Source organism: Oncorhynchus clarkii, chromosome 22 (genome assembly GCF_045791955.1).
Source record: "Oncorhynchus clarkii lewisi isolate Uvic-CL-2024 chromosome 22, UVic_Ocla_1.0, whole genome shotgun sequence".
In the NCBI taxonomy this organism is placed as follows: Eukaryota; Metazoa; Chordata; class Actinopteri; order Salmoniformes; family Salmonidae; genus Oncorhynchus; species Oncorhynchus clarkii.
The window spans coordinates 18,993,296-19,014,084 of record NC_092168.1 but is presented as its reverse complement, the minus strand read 5'-3'; the positions used below and the strand labels follow the sequence as shown (position 1 = coordinate 19,014,084).

The following is a 20,789-nucleotide window of genomic DNA, read 5'->3' as shown; positions in this document are numbered from 1 at the left end:
AGCTGGGAGGAGGTGCTCTTATTCTCCATGGACTTTACAGTGTCCCAGAACTTTTTTGAGTTTGTGCTACAGGATGCAAATTTCTGCTTGAAAAAGCTAGCCTTAGCTTGTCTATATTTGTTCCTAACTTCCCTGAAAAGTTGCATATCACGGGGGCTGTTCGATGCTAATGCAGAACGCCACAGGATGTTTTTGTTCTGGTCGAGTGCAGTCAGGTCTGGAGAGAACCAAGGGCTTAAAAGATTCCCACAACTTTCAAGGAACCAAATGTACTTTAAGGGCTTGTAAGTAAGCATTTTTCAGTAAGGTAGGCTTGTTGTAATTGGGCGCATGTTACAAATAAAGTTTGATTTGATTTCTATTTGCCATATATTGAAATCCAATATGGACTTTAACAGAATGTTTTCTAAAAGTTCAAACATGGTTACATTTTATTTACATTTTGGTAATGCTCTCAAATAGTTACGAGGTCGTTAAAAACAACATTCTTCTGTGGGAATTGCAGTACTTCAGCATAAATGTTTCTACTGGTTTCCTCCTGGTTCTAGAGAATTAAGAAACCTTCCATTAAAACCACACGCAAATGTTAGTAATGTTCAAAGAATGTTCTAAGAATATTATTTAATGACCGATACATTCTGTTCTCAGCGTCAACAGATCTCTATGCATCTTCTATCTTCTATCTTGTTAAGTGTGTTCGGGTGTGCTGTCTGCGCCCACTAATTGGCCACACATGATCTTAATGAGTTCTTGTTTCCTTTAAAATATGGTCTGTTTGAATAGAAAATGTTTTTATGTTAAAAAAACATGGCACAGTTAAAAATGATGTTCGCATGAGTAATGCCAAAGCAAATTCATTTCCATGTGTCCTATCTGTGTTTGGAGTTAACCCAAACTAAAGTAGCAGTGTTATTAAACGTCTCGTTGAAACATTAAGTAAAACTTTTAAGGAAGTTATTCAAAAACCTACAAATAATCACAATGTTAAGAAAATGTTCTCAGAATTGTATTTAACTTCCTTAAAATAACCTAGAATTTCCCAAAAGAATTCTCAGACCATCCCTGCAACCTAAAAATGTACATTTCCAGAACAGGCAAAATGTTCACTTCCATTCTCAGAACATTTTAAAATACTTTTTTGAGTCAGGAAACGTATGGCTTCATTCCTAGAACCAATGGGAAACCGAAAATGTACAGTCCCACAACTTTCAAGGAACCAAATGTACTAGCTGGGACACTCCTTCGTTAAAAAATGAAATACATATGTGTATTAATTTTAACTGATCAAAAATAGCATAAAATATCACAGTGGGCCTTGAAGGTAAGCAACCGGGAAAATACTGTGGGTAAATACCAGTCTACTAGCTTGCCTTCTGGACATCAAAGGTTAAGATCTTAAGCTCTCCAGTCAGTATCCGTCATGCTGCATCAGAATTAACCTCTAGCCTCTGGCACTGACAGAACCTCTTAAGGATAATGCACTCTATGCTCTATGGTATGTGCCACTTCCCAGGTAGAACAAGTTGACAGATAGATGGGTGGGAAATAAGGGCAGATGTTGCTGCCGCCAGCTGTTATCACTGCTGAGAGATCAGAGGTAACAAACTGCCAGTGTAGCCAGCCACTGAGCTGCTTAGCTGCAGGGTGAGGCACTCATGCTATGTATCCTTACACTTGTATGGCCCCTGTAGATTATACTGTGCATGTACTGTATTTAGATGTGTTTGCATGTAGAGATAGATACACTTGCTGTAGTACAGTGTGTGCAACAGTGTTTGTGACAGCATTTAATTTGAAGCTTACAGAAACACACTCATTTTGAATCCTGCCCGAGCATGTGTGTGTGTGTGGCATTTCCCATGCACGCTAGGCTGGCTATCGAAGGCTTTGTCTCTTTGTTCATCTATCAGCTAGCATCGAGAGATTAGCCTCTCCCTGTCAGTGCCACATCTCCTTTGATTGGCTGTGAGAGAGTGAATTCAATATGTGCCCTTTCATAGACACATCTGCTATAAACAATAATGCCATTTCACCTCTGCATTTCTCTTTCTAAATCCTTTTTTTGTCATTTCTCTCTCTTTCTGAGCAGTCACCTCTCTCACGCTCTTTCTCTTGGCTCCTTTTCCCTCTCTCTCTGGGCAGTATGACGTAGTTTAAATGCTAAACCCGCCTCTTCTCATGACAAACCAGTCATTAGTTTGTTTGTTCACTTTGACATTTTGCAGCAGCCACAAAAGATATATCTAGGAATAGCCTGCTGTAAAAAACAGCATAGACCAGCATAAATTTCAAGCTGGTTCGTTCTGGTCTATGTTGGTCAGCGCTGGTCAGATGCTGGTGGAGCTGGTCTGACCAGCATGGCCTAGCTCAGTGGTCACCAACCTTTTCTGAAGCAAGACCACTCTCTCAAAATGCAAGCCGAGATCTCCTACAAAGATTTTTTTGTTACATACCTTAAAAAACGTATGTATATGCAACATTAATCTATTAAAAACTGTACTGTAGCAATGAGGTTTGTGCCATACGCCCAATACATCACAGCATATTGGCTTTGCTTGAATTGCCCTGCCAATGCATTGTTGTTTGGACAATTTATATATTTGAAGTATGCCAAATAATAACACCGATAATAGATCAGTTGTTGTATTATTTGTGAGGCACAGCTGAGTGAGCTTACATTTAAATAATATGCTTTTTATTGTAGTTTTACTGGGCTGCTGGTGCCTGCATCTGATGGTTAGTCTCAGTGGAGGGAGAGAGCAGCAGACTGAGGGTCCGCCTCTCAACGTCCCTCCGCTCTCCCTTTTATCTGCTGATACTGACCAAAAAGGGACACTGTCTTCCAGCTGATAGAGGAACTCATGCCTCATGCACAAATTCATGTTGTTACTCCAATGAAAAGAGAAAGTGAAATATTCCTCAATATTAAAAAAGAGCCATTAATAACAAAGCAAGCCTATCAAAACACATTCCTACTCATTAATTACAGCTGCAGTGCTGGTTGTAGTGCAAGTGGAAGTAGGAAGAATGCACCTGTTATGGCTTATAAAAGTATTTCATAAAAGGTGTTGACAGTGCTGAGTAAAATCTTAAACATGAACACACTCAAAAACAGCATCTCTTTGCTGTATTTGTATTTGTCTCTCTACTCCTGGTTTTAAAAGTTTAGAAATCTCACAGTATGAACTTTGCTTTAACTGTCTTTTATGCCTGCTACGTTACTGCAGACAGACATGGCAACTGAATCGGGTGCACCTACCACCAATAGCGCAAATAAATAAATAAAAATTGGAAGGCAAGTCTTTAGCGTAGCGTTCTTTACATAATTTTTTGCCTATTGTCTATGAATGCCTTGGAGATCGACCAGTCGATCGCGATCGAACAGCTGGTGACCACTTGTCTACCTGGTTATGCTGGCCAACCAGCCTTCTGTTTCATTTGATTTATTAGGCTCCCCATTAGCCGACGCCAATGGTGACAGCTAGTCTTACTGGGGTCCGACATATAACGGAAAATACTTTACAGACCAAAATACTTTCTCTGACCTCCTCCCTATAGGGTGTCTCATTGTTGTCGGTAGTCAGGCCTAACACTGTTGTGTCGTCAGCAACCTTAATGATGGTGTTGGAGTCGTGTTTGGACACGCAGTCGTGGGTGAACAGGGGAGTAAGTACACACCCTTGAGTGGCCCCAGTGTTGAGGATCAGCGTGGTAGACGTGTTGTTGCTTACCCTTTCCATCTGGGGGCGGCCCATCAGGAAGTCCAGGATCCAGTTGCAGAGGGAGGTGTTTAGTCCCAGGGTCCTTAGCTTAGTGATGAGCTTCGTGGGCACTATGGTGTTGAACGCTGAGCTGTAGTCAATGAACAGCATTCTCACATAGGTGTTCCTTTTGTAAAGGTGGGAAAGGGCAGTGTGGAGTGCGATTGAGATGGCGTCGTCTGTGGATCTTTTGGGGCGGTATAACGAATTTGAGTGGGTCTAGGGTTTCTGGCATGAGGGTGTGGATGTGAGCCATGACCAGCCTTCCAAAGCACTTCATGGCTAGCGACGAGAGTGATTTAGTGTCTCGCTCCTTGAAAGCGGCAGCTCTAGCCTTTATTTTGATGCTGATGTTGCCTGTAATCCATGGCTTCTGGTTGGGATATGTACGTACGGTCACTGTGGGGACAACGTTGACGACGACTGAGGTGGTATACTCCTCAAAGCCATTGGAGGAATCCCCAAGCATATTCCAGACTGTGCTAGCAAAACAGTCCTGTAGCATAGCATCTGTGTCATCTGACCACTTCCGTATTGAGCGAGTCACTGGTACTTCCTGCTTTAGTTTTTGCTTGTAAGCAGGAATCAGGAGGATAGAATTTTGGTCAGATTTTCCGAATGGAGGGCGGGGGAGAGCTTTGTACACATCTCTGTGTGTGCAGTAAAGGTGGTCTACAGTTTTTTTCCCTCTGGTTACACATGTGACATGCTGGTAAAAATTTGGTAAAACTGATTTAAGTTTGCATGCATTAAAGTCCCTGGCCACTAGGAGCGCTGCTTCTGGATGAGCATTTTCTTGTTTGCTTATGGCCTTATAGAAATGGTTGAGTGTGGTCTTGGTGCCAGCATCGGTCTGTGGTGGTAAATAGACGGCTACGAATAATATAGACGAGAACTCTCTTAGTAGATAGTGTGGTCTACAGCTTATCATAAGGTACTCTACCTCAGGCGAGCAATGCCTTGAGACTTCTTTAATATTAGACATCGCTCACCAGCTGCTTTGACAAAAAGACAAAACCCCCACCCCTCGCCTTACCAGAAATCCAATATAGATGGTGTTAAGAGATAGATGGGAGGGGTTCAATGGTGCTGAAGGGTGGGACAAATAACAACAAGATAACAAATGTAAAATATACTGTTAAAAATATATGTCAAATAGAAATCAAACTGAATGGACATCAGAAATAGGAAGGCCAGGGCTAAAAACGAACAAAATATACAGTTGAAGTCAGAAGTTTACATATATTTATTTTTGGGGTTACCAGTTGCACATTTCAGATCACCAGTTGCACATTTCAGATCACCAGTTGCACATTTCAGATCACCAGTTGCACGGAGGAAAATCGTTACTTTTGACTTTGACTTTTGACTTCCTATGACATCATATTGCAAATGGACAAAACATATGCCTTATGCACAAGTAAAACAAAAAAAAATTATGATAATACAAGTTGACAAAGGTATAGTTTGAGCAAAGTATAGTTTGAATTTTGAGCATGACAAATTCGTGATGGTAAAACATATTGCAAATGCACAGTGACTTTGAAAAAGTAAGGAAACATAAACAAATGGACATAATGAAATCATCATTTTTTTTTTCCCGGTTACCAGTTGCACGCGCATTTGCAATATGATTCTATAGTGAAAAAACATCACCAAATGGACATGATGAAATCAACACAACGAGTGATGGAAATGAACAACTATCACTGCCCGGCCGTCCCGAGTTCATCAGTTCAGTCAATTTTGGCCCCCCAAAAAATTGACTTTTGACTTTGACTTTTGACTTCCTATGAAATCATATTGCAAATGAACAAATCATATTCCTTATGCACAAGTAAAAAAAAAAAATTATGATAATAACATTTTACAAAAGTATATTCATACACTTCTTACACATGATTAATTGTCTTAAAATCGAAACAATTTCGAAAAACGGTCCAGAAAGCACTTTTTTTAGTTTTTAAAGTTTAAAAAAAAAATCAAATTTTCGACTTTTGACATCCTATTAAATCATATTGCAAATGGACAAAACATATGCCTTATGCACAAGTAAAAAAAAAAAAAAAATTATGATAATAAAATATGAATAAAGTATGTTGATACAGTTCTTATACGTGTGTAATTGACACAAAATTTGGAAGAATTTTGAAAAACGGTCCAGAAAGCACTTTTTTAAGGATGTGTGAAGTTTTTTACCAAATTTTGACATTTTTGACTTTTGACTTTTGACTTCCTATGAAATCATATTGCAAATGGACAAAACATATGCCTTATGCGCATGTAATTAAAAAAAAAAAAAAATTGATATCAAAATTGGATAAAAGTATATTCATACAGTTCTTACACATGTGTAATTGACAAAAAAAAGCGAAAGAATTTCGAAAAAAGGCTCAGAAAGCACTTTTTTAAGGGGTGAAAAGTTTTTGAAAAAAATATCCTTTTTTCAAAATTTTTCTTTTGGATGTTGACTTGGGTTGCATTTCCAATATGAAAAACCCCGGTGGAGCGCACTCGCCCCCTGTTGGATTTTTGAGGTGTTACAATTGGCAATTGCCATATGGCATTTGCCATATACTTTGCACGAATCAACGCCGCTTTGGGTGGTATTGGACATCGTGTACATGGTTTGTCCAATGCCAATATCTTGCCATTCATTTTTGTACAATTCAGGGGGGTATTCCCTTACATATATTTAGGTTGGAGTCATTTAAAGTTGTTTTTCAACAACATCTACTTTGTGCATGACACAAGTAATTTTTCCAACAATTTTATTTAACTTATAATTCACTGTATCACAATTCCAGTGGGTCATAAGTGTACATACACTAAGCTGACTGTGCCTTTAACAGTTTGGAATATTCCAGAAAATTATGTCATGGCTTTAGAAGCTTCTGATAGGCTAATTGACATCATTTGAGTCACTTGGGGGTATACCTGTGGCTGTATTTCAAGGCCTACATTCATACTCAGTGCCTCTTTGCTTGACATCATGGGAAAAACGAAAGAAATCAGTCAAGATCTTTTTTTTTAGACCTCCACAAGTCTGGTTCATCCAATTTCCAAACACCTGAAGGTACCACGTTCATCTGTATAATCAATAGTACGCAAGTATAAACACCATGGAACCACGCAGCCATCATACCGCTCAGTAAGGAGACGCATTCTGTCTCCTAGAGGTGAATGTAATTTGGTGTGAAAAGTTCAAATCAATCCCAGAACAACAGCAAAGGATCTTGTGAAGATGCTGGAGGAAACAAGTACAAAGTATCTATATCCACAGTAAAACGAGTCCTATATTGACTTAACCTGAAAGGCCGCGTAGCAAGGAAGAAGCCGCTGCTCCAAAACCGCCATAAAAAAGTGTTGTTGCTTCTTAGTTTACTCCAATTAGGTGAGGGGTGGTAGGGTTTGCAGGAAATAATACATGAAAATATGTAAACATTTAAAAATAAATCTGTTAAAGGAATGAAATATATTAGTCAGCCACCAATTGTGCAAGTTCTCCCACTTAAAAAAAGATGAGAGAGGCTTGTAATTTTCATCATAGGTAAACTTCAACTATGACAGACAAAATGAGAAAAAAAAATCCAGAAAAATGTATTTGCAAATTATCGTGGAAAATAAGTATTTGGTCAATAACAAAAGTTTATCTCAATACTTTGTTATATACCCTTTGTTGGCAATGACAGAGGTCAAACGTTTTCTGTAAGTCTTCACAAGGTTTTCACACACTGTTGCTGGTATTTTGGCCCATTCCTCCATGCAGATCTCCTCTAGAGCAGTGATGTTTTGGGGCTGTTGCTGGGCAACACAGACTTTCAACTCCCTCCAAAGATTTTCTATGGGGTTGAGATCTGGAGACTGGCTAGGCCACTCCAGGACCTTGAAATGCTTCTTACGAAGCCACTCCTTCGTTGCCCGGGCGGTGTGTTTGGGATCATTGTCATGCTGAAAGACCCAGCCATGTTTCATCTTCAATGCCCTTGCTGATGGAAGGAGGTTTTCACTCAAAAGCTCACGATACATGGCCCCATTCATTCTTTCCTTTACACGGATTAGTCGTCCTGGTCCCTTTGCAGAAAAACAGCCCCAAAGCATGATGTTTCCACCCCCATGCTTCACAGTAGGTATGGTGTTCTTTGGATGCAACTCAGCAATATTTGTCCTCCAAACACGACGAGTTTTTAACAAAAAGTTTTATTTTGGTTTCATCTGACCATATGATATTCTCCCAATCTTCTTCTGGATCATCCAAATGCTCTCTAGCAAACTTCAGACGGGCCTGGACATGTACTGGCTTAAGCTGGGGGACACGTCTGGCACTGCAGAATTTGAGTCCCTGGCGGCCTAGTATGTTACTAATGGTAGGCTTTGTTACTTTGGTCCCAGTTCTCTGGAGGTCATTCACTAGGTCCCCCCGTGTGGTTCTGGGATTTTTGCTCACCGTTCTTGTGATAATTTTGACCCCACGGGGTGAGATCTTGCGTGGAGCCCCAGATCGAGGGAGATTATCAGTCATCTTGTATGTCTTCCATTTCCTAATAATTGCTCCCACAGTTGATTTCTTCAAACCAAGCTGCTTACCTATTGCAGATTCAGTCTTCCCAGCCTGGTGCAGGTCTACAATTGTGTTTCTGGTGTCCTTTGACAGCTCTTTGGTCTTGGCCATAGTGGAGTTTGGAGTGTGACTGTTTGAGTTTGTGGACAGGTGTCTTTTATACTGATAACAAGTTCAAACAGGTGCCATTAATACAGGTAACGAGTGGAGGACAGAGGAGCCTCTTAAAGAAGAAGTTACAGGTCTGTGATAGCCAGAAATCTTGCTTGTTTGTAGCTGACCAAAAACTTATTTTCCACCATAATTTGCAAATAAATTCATTAAAAATCCTACAATGTGATTTTCAGGATTTTTTTTCTCATTTTGTCTGTCATAGTTGAAGTGTACCTATGATGAAAATGACAGGCCTCTCTCATCTTTTTAAGTGGGAGAACTTGCACAATTGGTGGCTTTTGCCCCACTGTATATCCTCAAGATGAAAATGCTGAGCATATCCCACTCTTCTTTTAGTATTCTCTGCTGCAGAATCAATGGATGATATTCAGTCTGATTAAATGGGTTTAGCAGTGATGACTCATACAGGGGCTATGGGACTATTAATGTGTGTGTGTGTGTGTGTGTGTGTGTGTGTGTGTGTGTGTGTGTGTGTGTGTGTGTGTGTGTGTGTGTGTGTGTGTGTGTGTTAGATTCAATGTATAAGGAGTCACAGAATGAGCTCCAGTAAGTGGAGACTGATGAGTCACCATGTATGGTGGCATATCATTTTTCTACTACAATATGCTTAGAATTGTTACTTTTGCAGGTGGGAGGATCAGTTATCACACACACACACACACACACACACACACACACACACACACACACACACACACACACACACACACACACACACACACACACACACACACACACACACACACACACACAATAAATCTCAAGCTAAGGTGGAGCCCTGTCTCGTTTAGTTTGTCTGCACATCTGATCCCCACTGGTGTAGGGTGAGGTGGGATGGGTGGGGGTCAGCAACAGTGGGGTTAACATAAACCACATGTAGGCAAGCCCTATCCCCAGGGGCCAACTGGGACTGGGTTACCATGGTGATGTGATGTCATCCAAGCAGCCACCAGCCAGCTTCAGCACTATGTCAGCTGCAGTAACAAGGGGAGATCAGGGGGGCAGGACCTCTGAAGCCCAAAGGAATCCAGTCAAATCGGACTCCCAGGTCCTTGGATATTTTGCTGTGTGGTCACTTCCAAACTATTCACAGCACTAAAGAGGTTTGCATACCTGTGTAACCCTTCTCTTTCAAGGTGGGAGTTCCAGGAAGCCTGTGGGATGGCATAGCCTGTGTAGGCATGAGAGAGAAGTACATGGGTAGAGTTAGGTTTGTGTAAAGAAACACAACTACGCCTATGCTAGAACATGCTGGGAGAGGGGGCATTGTGACAACAAACTTGGATTAGATGGACATCGTAAATGTGTGCCCAATATGGATCATTGTTAACTGCTACTGGATGGAAAACCATGTTTTACAGGTTCTAGATGACTACCCAAAGGCCTGCAGCTTTGGGAATGGAGAAGTCTGCTAGCTGCTGCCCATAGAGTGTCCTACAGTGGTTCGTCCTTTAAAAGTTGCAGCTTACTGCAGCACAGCTTGCATGGTGCAACAGAATTCTATGCCACTGTTACCATTAATTCTATGGCACTGTTACCAACCACTGTTACCATTAGTGCTAGTTTGACCACAAGAGGGCATCTTTGAGAAGTATTTGATAGCCTTCAATAGTGGCTGTACTAGAGAATTTAAAACATTTTTTGTAAGAACATAGTATATGGGACTGATTTTAAGAAATTTTGCTACATTGATTTGATTAATAAAACCAATAGCCACTTCATAGGTGTCGGCCAGCACAGGTATCAAACCTTCATCTGTTGCAACGCATTTTGCACTGTGATGCAGCATCTTAGACAGCTGCGCCACTCGGGAGGGGCTATTATAATACTGTACATGGTGTCCAGGTCAGGATAACCAAAACATTTATTTATTAAAGACTATCAGAAAGATTGTTAGTACTTGTTTATTTTGATCCAAAGCCATGAATGAGTGAGTCACTCAGCTTTATGTAGGTGCCGAGCTATACGACTGTGCCAACTTAATATTTGGTTTTCAAAAAGACTAAAGTGAGTGATTGTAATCTGAATAAAGGACCAAGTAATATTTGTAAAGGCCAAAACATTTATTTCTGTTTTTAGAGGGAGAGAAACGCTGGGCCAATTGTGCCGCCCTATGGGACTCCCATTTCACGGTCGGATGTGATAGATAATAATAATAATAATAATACCTTTTGTTGTATTATTTGTTTTGTCTTTTCTGGTGGATTAAACTGATATTGGAACTAATCACTGCCGATTGTGATACAGCCAACCTAACTAAGAAATACATTTGACAATATAATTATCCTCCTGCCCTCCTTCTAGGCAAGTCTATTGTCCAGCCACCTGTTAATCACCATAATGGCACTGTACTACGTGACCGTGTGTGTTTGAAAGAGTATTTTCCAGTAAGCAACAGTTTGTTGACCTTCATTAGACAACATTGTTCCAATATTTCTGTAATTCAGTGATATTTATTCCCATAGTAATTCGTGAAAGAGTATTTTTATCATTATTTTATTAACGAAAGCATAAAGATGCTGATGAAGAAATACAGTACTGTACAGTAAATGCTTTATCCGACATGCTTTTACATTTGGGCAATAAAGCATTTTGAAGATTATTAGGCTACTGTGCAGTCTGACAAGTAAACATAGCCTACAGTACATACTGTAGTAAATATGGGAAAGTGCCTAATTCCTTACATAAGGGAGAGCAGGCCATGTCCAGACTTTCTCAGTGACCTCAAGTATGCATTAACTCTGTCTTTAATGCTTTTTCGGGTTGCATCAGTCATGAACAGAAACTTCTGAAACACAGTATTAACGATGAACACCCAGAGATTCACTGGTAAGCCACATTTGCCTCAGGATCCATCCCAGTTGGTATTCTTTGCCCACCCATGTTATTTCTCTTCGGTTACACATCGTTGGAATAGCTGAACAGCATAACATGCTGTGCCTGGTGAGCAGTTGGTCAAGTTCTGTTGTCAGAAGAGGAATATAAATGTCAGGGTGAACCAACGACCCGATAAACCCGCCAGGTATGTTGACTCTGCCTGTCGGAGGTGGAGTTCCAGAGATCACAGGTGTGCCTGGCATGGATTGTGACTCCATCTCGTTCCTCACCCTCTTCAACGCGTCTTTCTATGCTCCACCAATGGCGCCTGGCTCTGGACCAATGCATCAGCTGTCGCCTGCACCTCTGCCCTCAGAAAAGGTTTCTCTTTCTGATGGTCTGCCTTCAATGACTCAATCTCGGTCTTCAAAGTTTGAATCTGATCCATGTGCACCTTCATCAGATGAGCAGAATGGTACCACCCTGAGCCCCCATCGATTACAGTGGCCAATGATGGAACCGGTAGATCAATTAAGAATTAGAAGTGACTCCCAACACACAAATGCTGCATACACATTTGAATAATCTAGCAAAAGTAACCTCTTTCTTGGCAACCATGTATTTATCCGGTGCGGCCTGTCGTCCAGCCCTTTGTCCTCTGATCTCCACGGAGGGTTGCCAGCATGGTTGTATGCTCTGCAAAAACACGTTTTTAGTACACCATTTTTGATTTATTAACCTTTATTTCATTATCAATTTTATTACACAGTATGCCTACACATTGACAGGCTATATACATTTCTTTGAAGAAAATGCACTGAAACCAAACTACCTTTAGTTTTCTTGATCCTGTCGTGGTTATGGTCCTAACCCTGGAACAGGTAGCGCCATAGAAATAACCTGGCTTGATGAAGACGATGTCCATTTCGTCTGTTCTCTTTGGTCGCAATGTCATCTTTTTTTTTTTTTTAGATAAACAGCTCGTTTTTGAATGGTAACTGTGTTAAAGGTGGAGTTTGTGGCAGGGTGAAGAATACTGAAAAGGTGTCACACCTACAGTAGCCGGGCAATAAAGAGTCTATTGTCCTGCTAATCGGCCTACAAGTGTTGGAAAACCTGTTTTCAAAATGCCACCAGCAGTCAATCACTACTGTAAATAAAAACACAGCATCTTGTTTACATTGTTTATTGTAACCACAATGTCACAAATAATTTGTATCTATCTTTCCAATTACTTTTAGAGTTTGGGATTTCCAAATGTGTGCTTTTCATATCCTTTTTCAGTAAATCCAGTTCGGATTTAAGTATAACTTTTCAGTGACGCCTTTAGTGAGAGGTCTAATGCTTTAATATTCAATAATATCTGCCCTCCGAAATCATATCTAAGGGGCATTTTTCGCGCCATTATTAGTTACATTGTTTTAGTTTGAACATGCAGACTGGCTCTAAGAACAGCAGGAATGTTTCAGCGCCATTATTAGTGCAATGCCCCTTAAATTGTTGCTCTGTGCTACCCAGTGGGGCAGGGTGGGGGTCCACCCTCCCCCTTCCTCCAACCCCCTTCCCCCATCCCGTGCCCCCTGCCCTCATGACTTGAACCTTGCTCGCCCACCGATATTTCAGTGGATACAGCTGAAGAACTGCAAGGCAATCCCATTGTGTGCCACTCGGGTGCCATGACCAATATGACCAATACTGTATATATTGTCCTGCTAATAACAGGGTTAATAATATATCTGTGAGAATATCCAAGGAGCTTTTATATAATTCTAAATTAATAATAATTGCTCTGCTTCCAAAATAACAATATTTTGGAGATGATTTCGTTTTCAAATAATGTAAAAAGAGCGAGAAAAAGGCCATTCTTGAACATGGGGTGAGACATTGTTACTAATTTGTAAGTAAAGCCAGTTTGTTATGAATATTTATTTCTGTTTTTAGAGGGAGAGAAACCAAAAATCTACAGTCATCTCATGGGTCTCCCAGTCAAGACCGGCACGGGTTGTTACGTCCGTCGTCGGAATGGGACCAAAGCGCAGCGTGGAAAGTGTACATCTTACTTTATTTTCAAATGACACCAAAAAACAACAAAATACAAACTAACGTAAAGTTCTGCAGGCTCCACAGCAACTATGCAAAAACAAAATCCCACAAACTCAGGTGGAAAACAGGCTGCCTAAGTATGATTCCCATCCAGAGACAACGATAGACAGCTGCCTCTGATTGGGAACCATACCCGGCCAACAAAGAAATAGAAAACTAGAGTGCCTACCCAAATCACTCCCTGACCTAACCAAATAGAGAAATAAACAGGCTCTCTAAGGTCAGGGCGTGACACGGGTATTGAAACAGCATCTGTAGCAACACAGCTTGCTCTGCGAAGCAGTGTCTTAGATCGCTGCACCACTAAGGCGCTGTACAACGTGACTGGTCGGGAGTAGGCTACAGTTCTACAGAGACACAGTAGCGCCTTGGGACACAAAAGCATAATCAGTGCTCTAACAGCACAGAGCCTGCTGCTTGTGACATTTCTAACTCTATCTGCAGTTTACTCAGAGCCCTGGTGAAGAGAGAACAAACACATCTGTAGGCCAATCCTGAATTCCTAGCGCCGTCCTTTGTTTGTCTCGCCAGTGTCACAAATGTAAATGCAATCCATAACCTTTTTTTCTGCACTCTTTCAAGCCCACATGTAGCAACAAGGCAATTACCATTCACACAATAGCCAGATACAATGTGCAGGATGAAGAGACGAGACAAACACTATTCAGGCCAATATGCTTGTGTTGGGAGTACAATGTGATGCTTAGATAGTTGTCAAAAGCAATATGCTTCAAATCGTGCTTTTGCTTCTTTACCTGTGTCCTTTTCTCAGTTGAAGCGTAGATTTGGAACAAATATTTGTGTGCCTGTACGGTAGGTGTATAAAGACACTTGTCTCAACCCGACGAATGTTGTTTGAACATGATAAAACCTTGAATTCCATTTTTAACTGTGACAGTAAGCTTGACAGTACAGTGAATACTGATTGAATACTGTATTCCACTCATCTGAATATACAGTACTAAACATGTCATACAGTCATACATTACCTCCCTCATTTGATAATGCAGCTTGAAGGCATTCATAGCCAGAGAGTAACTTCCTAACATAAAATAACTCACATGAAATGAGATTATTAGCCTGTGACTTGACTTACTTAGTTAACATAAACCTCTTGGCCCCCTTGGGAGAACAGTGTATCCACCATGGCTCTCCGCCTCTCTCTCTCTTCTGTGCAAAGGCTTTTAGCCAGGAGATCACCACTTTACTCAGTTCTTGTAGTAGAGTGTCTCTGGTTGTTTTTTGGACATTAGCCTGTAGCATAAAGACATCATACGCATCAGTACAGATTTTGATGGATGGCATCCAGGCATGGACTATGTCAGCATAGATTATGCAAAGGAGATAGGAGGCGACAAGAGTGACATAGTGACTGACATTGTCATGATTACAAATGCCCAGAAACTGACCAACACAAATGCACACGCATGCACAAGTGAACGAGCGCGCACACACAGAGGACTGGGCTCAGGCACATGGCCAACCACTTGTCTGTGATGGGGAGAATGATATATCATCTGACTTCACAGGTAGTGTCGTCTGTATTACTGTAAGGTCAAAGATGGAGTCTGGATGAAAGACACACACACACACACACACAGCATCACTCCACTAATCAGCACCTTCTAAATATTTTAATGATCTTCTTTGTGCTGGATTTTCCTAGCCACAGCATATGAAATATTAATTATGCTTTTTAAACCAGGGCAGTTATATGCATTGTCAGATGTGTTTGAATCGAAATATAGTTTTATACAGAACACTTGCTGTGAAGAAATGATGGTTGTGGTATTGGTGCAACTGTAAAACAGGTGGCCAATGCTCATATATGCTTATAACAAGTAACAACACAGTGTACCTGTCAGTTTTTGTCCTCCTGAACAGGCACCTGTTGGTCCTTCTCACCTCAACAAACAACCCCCACCCCTTCTTGTCTTAACTTCAAAGCCCAGATGAAAGCTTCTGGAGGCCAATGGGAGCTAAAGGGTGAGGCTACCTCATCTCTAGAAGCCCCCTCTGACAATGTGCATCTGAGCTATAGTCACATGCAGACCTGGGCAGAAAATTGTTGTATTTTGTAATTTATTTGAAAATTCCAACTTTTCAAATACTCAAGGCAGTCAAATATAGTTGATATAGATTTTCTTTGATATTTAAATACAAGTCTCAGAAAAACAATTAATATTTGAAGGTATTTGAATATATGCAAGTTATTTGAAAACCCCCGAAAATTATTTGATGGCTGCCAAATATTTCATGAAGAACCAAAAACTACAACAGTTATTTGAATTTGTATAAATATATGATCATAAGCACATGATGTTGTGATGTGACTACCATTAATGCAGTGATGGCTATTTATCGAATAATTATATACCAAGTTCAATTATTTAGCAAATAAATGAATCATATAACAATTAATTAAGTAGTAATCTGGGGCACCGTGGGAACATTTTAGTTAACCTGTTGCGACGAGCAATCCCGTATCCGGGAACATAATTATAGCCTCAAGCTCATTAGCATAACGCAACGTTAACTATTCATGAAAATCGCAAATGAAATGAAATAAATATATTGGCTCACAAGCTTAGCCTTTTGTTAACAACACTGTCATCTCAGATTTTCAAAAAAATGCTTTTCAACCATAGCTACACAAGCATTTGTGTAAGAGTATTGATAGCTAGCAGAGCATTAAGCCTAGCATTCAGCAGGCAACATTTTCACAAAAACAAGAAAAGCATTCAAATAAAATAATTTACCTTTGAAGAACTTCGGATGTTTTCAATGAGGAGACTCTCAGTTAGATAGCAATGTTCAGTTTTGCCAAAAATATTATTTGTGTAGTAGAAATCGCTCCGTTTTGTTCATCACGTTTGGCTAAGAAAAAACCCAGAAAATTCAGTCATTACAACGGCAAACTTTTTTCCAAATTAACTCCATAATATCGACAGAAACATGGCAAACGTTGTTTAGAATCAATCCTCAAGGTGTTTTTCACATATCTATTCGATGATAAATCACTCGTGGCAGTTTGGTTTCTCCTCTGTTCAAAATGGAAAAATGCACGCACCTGGAGATTACGCAATAGTTTCGACGGAGGACACCGAGCGGACACCTGGTAAATGTAGTCTCTTATGGTCAATTTTCAACTTTACAAATACATCACAATGCTGCAAACACCTTGGGGAAACGACAGAAAGTGTAGGCTCTGTTAGAACGGATCTTCCGGAGCTGTACTACTCAGTGTTAAGCGGGCCTTGTCCTTCACTCTAATTATTTAGAATACCTATAGCAGTGAGAGGAAATTGCAGGTAGCCTAGAGCATTGGGCTAGTAACCGAAAAGTTGCTGGATTGAATCTCCGAGTTGAGAAGGCAAACATCTGTCATTTTGCCCCTGAGCAAGGCAGTTAACCTACTGTTCCCTGGGTGCTGAAGACGTGGCTGACTATTATGGCAGCCCCTCGCAATTCTCTGATTGAAAGGGGTTGGGTTAAATGCCGAAGACACATTTCAGTGGAATGCATTTCGTTGTACAACTGACTAGGTATCCCCTTTTCCCTTATTTGACTCTGGTCTTCAATCGAGTTTCCTAGGCTAACAGTGCATAAACAGCTGCAAGCTGAATGTTCCCGTGCAGTCTTCTTCTTCTTCTTCTTCTTCTTCTTCATCGAGAGAGAGAGCTTCAGAGGGTATAACCATTTTCTGGTATTGAAGTCTTTAAACCATTTCTTTAAAGTATTCAGCTCGTGCTGCACATATACTGGTCTTTAGTTTTAAACCATTTCTCAGCCGTGCAGCCACTGCACCACGCTGTCTGGTCTAATGTACATTTTGTTAGGAGTCCTTTCATAAACACTCTCGGGATAATGTCTGTGCTCAAGTGGGCGTGGTTACTGACTGGGTAAAACTTTACATGAAAAACAATAATCTCATTTAGAAAGCTAAAATCACATTTCATCTATTCACAAATAGTTTCATATTTAACCATATAACTTCCACAACATTTAAATGTACATCTGATAACTGGGATGTATACATTTGTAGAGATACCGTTATTTGGTTATACTGTCCTTAATGATATCACAAAACAACAACTGATTGACATGATTATTGTTTAGAGCCCCACCAACCATTTCTCACATTATTTATATTAGAAATATTGTTTCAATGTCCAACGTTTTGATGTTAAAGTTTTGGGGCAGAGTTTCTCTCTACTCACAAAGGATTTTTGACTTCTTCATATTGCAGTGCAGAGAGAGAGAGAGTTTACGACGCCCCCCCCCCCCCCCCCCCTCTCTTGGATCCCCACCCAGGAGGGAAATTTTGTTTGTTGGGATCTTAGATATAAATATTAATATAGCCTATAGGTAGAATGAAATACATTAGAGTAGACCACTTTTGCAGCTTCAAAATAACATATATATTTTCATAATAAGTGAGGCATAAGGTAATACAGTAACACTCGATATACATGGCAGAGGCTCAATCAAGCTTGTCATCTTGACTACTTTCTTATGTCATTCTCGTTGGCACCAACAGTTAAAAAGTGTTGATAGGGGATAGAATGCGATTGGACCATCAGATAACATACTGTATACTACATACTTAATGAGTATATACTACATACTATTACTTTATTTTAGTATATTGTAAACAAACAGTATCCTTTCAGTTGAGTGGACAAGCGCTTCACCTGTCTGCCGGAAGTTGATGCTGTTGATATGCAACTTCTTGCTAGCTTGTTAGCATAACAACGACTAACTAGCATAACTTCCGACTTCACTAACAATGTCCATTGAGAAGAAAAAATAACTATACTACTTAGCTATGCTAAGAATGACGTGAATAATCAAGTCAATAAACGTTGGGTTTTTAGTTAGTTATGCTAATATACAGGCAAGTTTGATGTATTAGTAGCCAACCAACTTCAGGTAGTTAGCTAACATACTGGTACATGCAAGCAACTGTGTGGTTCATAAGGCTAGCATAGCTAACAAATTGCCAACATAACGTAACTTATTTGAAAAGTCATTACTCTTACAAAAAAGATTGCAGTTTTGAAACTGCAGTAAAAGTGCAGTCAACTGTGGCATTTTGGATTCAGTAATTGCAGAATAACTATAGTGTACTGCAGTTATCTTGCACTCTAACTGCAGTCACACAGCAAAATTACTGCAGTAAAATAACCTGTGTTAATTTGGATGCAATATTTGCAGCATACTACAGTTATACTGCACTTGACTGCAATCTTTTTTTGTAAGGGTACTTTTTCACATTGCTCAACACTTCTTAACATTTGTCATAATTAGTTAAAGCATTGAATTTGTATCCTCTCTTCAGCTGCATATTTTCTGGCATTTTCTTCAAATCTGAAAATGTTGTGAAGCCACGCCCATTTTCAAAATAATTGCCTTATGGGCCCTAAAAGCATGGAAATTGTGTCCACTGCTTATGTGCTTCATAGTTTGTCGTATGTAGTACGACATCCGGGAACTTTTGGCATACTAACTATATCTATACTATGACCAATAATCGTACTACATGCTGAATTTATGTCTGAAATAGTAGGGTTAGTGCTGTTAGTATGAGTATTTGAACACAGCTATATTGTATTGTGTTAAAGGTTCTGAACAGTCATTCTGAAAGTACTTTTTCTCTCATGGCTAACTACCAGGACGTTTGAAAAGACAGGCTGAGTGGGCAGGGAGCTTATATTCATGAGCTCGCCTTCACTGGCAGCTCTTTCAAACGCCTATGTCAATCAACTTGGATGCAGTGGGCAGCATTGCAGTAAAATTATCTCAAGCAAATTTGGTGACACACAGTGCAACTCAAACAACATTGAAATTGCATCAGTGATACATCATTTTTTTCCTACATCTCCTGTTTGGCTTGTCTCTTGTTATGCGGTTCAAATCAGCACTGACGGATGTGTTGACTGTAATCTGAGTTTTTAACGACCCTTCCCCCCTTTCGTTCCATGCTGTCTGAAGACACAGCTAGCCAGTAACTAGCTTGCACCAGACATAGATGAAAGGGGAAACACATATGTATCTTTGCCATAGATGAATAGGGTCAACTTTTAATTATATTTGCTGACACCTTGCAGTCAAATTTTGGCACCAGTAGAGTAGCTATCTAGCTATATAAACCACGCCCCACTGCAAACACACCTTCGCCGATTTTGGTTAAAAGGCAGTACTTTTAATTAGGTAAAGGAATATCATGTTACCATTGGTGTATTAAAATGAGAGTTAAGGTGATGTCACCTTGTCCCCTTAATGTTGAATCCAAGTGTTTGACATGGGGAGGGGACCAGTAACTTTATGATCAAACTGTATCAATGTAGAAGGGACAGTCATTTTTCATACTTTGATTTGGTTTCCTTCAAGCATCATCCAATTTCAGGAAAAACATGATTTTGACTCTTTATGACATTTAAACAAAGTACATTTGAATGAAAACATATTCACTCAGGAGCTCACTTGGTGAACTCCAGAGGACTGAAATTGGATGAATGCAACAAGCTTGTCTTCGTCAAATTCAGTCATGGGTGGTAACTCTACAATTCATTTAAAGGAAGGCACTCTGGGAAGTTAGGCTTCCCAGAGTGCAGTGTGTTAGTGGGGCCCTTTCCGGCAATCAAATTACCTAGTGGCCTCGAGTGGAATGGTATTCATATTTTTCATATTTTCATAATTAATAAACATTTCTTTTTTAAAAGATGAAAACCTGGTGTTTCTATGTAAAAACAGTTTTGTTAGATTTCAGTCATCTGTGATAAAGTGTAATATTGGGCTGCAAACTCAAAATTGAATACATTTCAATTCTATATCTGACACGGTACAGGTGTCTTCTTTTTTTTAAGCCCATTAGCGACAGTAGTGTGTTATTACAGTTTTTATTTGACCTTTATTTAACTAGGCAAGTCAGTTAAGAACAATCTCTTATTTACAATGATGGCCTACCAAAACGCAAAAGGTCTCCTGTGGGGATGGTGGCTTTAAAAATAAATTGAATAAAAATAGAAGACAAAACACACATCACGACACGAGAGACAACACAACACTACATAAAGAGAGACCTAAGACAACAACATAAACATGGCAGCAGCACATGACAACACAACATGGTAGCAACACAACATGACAACAATGAAAAAGTGTTAGTAGAGAGCCCAGCAGTGCATTAGGCTAGCCTCACCCTCTCTCAGCGCTCTGCTGCATCGATCCACTGCACGTGAGTAGATGGCTAATGACAGGTCCTCTTGTATATACATAGTACTATGGAGTGGACACTGATACTGTCTGTTAACGTATTTTGGTTTGTCTTATCTGGTACAGTTGGTCATGCTACTATTACATACCTTTAC

General features: G+C 40.0%; 1 protein-coding gene across 1 annotated transcript in view; it reads left to right on the top strand.

Moving 5' to 3' along the window:
- The window catches only part of LOC139380523 (solute carrier family 4 member 3), a 92,828-nt gene that overhangs the window by 18,139 nt on the left and 53,900 nt on the right, over nucleotides 1-20,789 (top strand). The window lies entirely within an intron of this gene.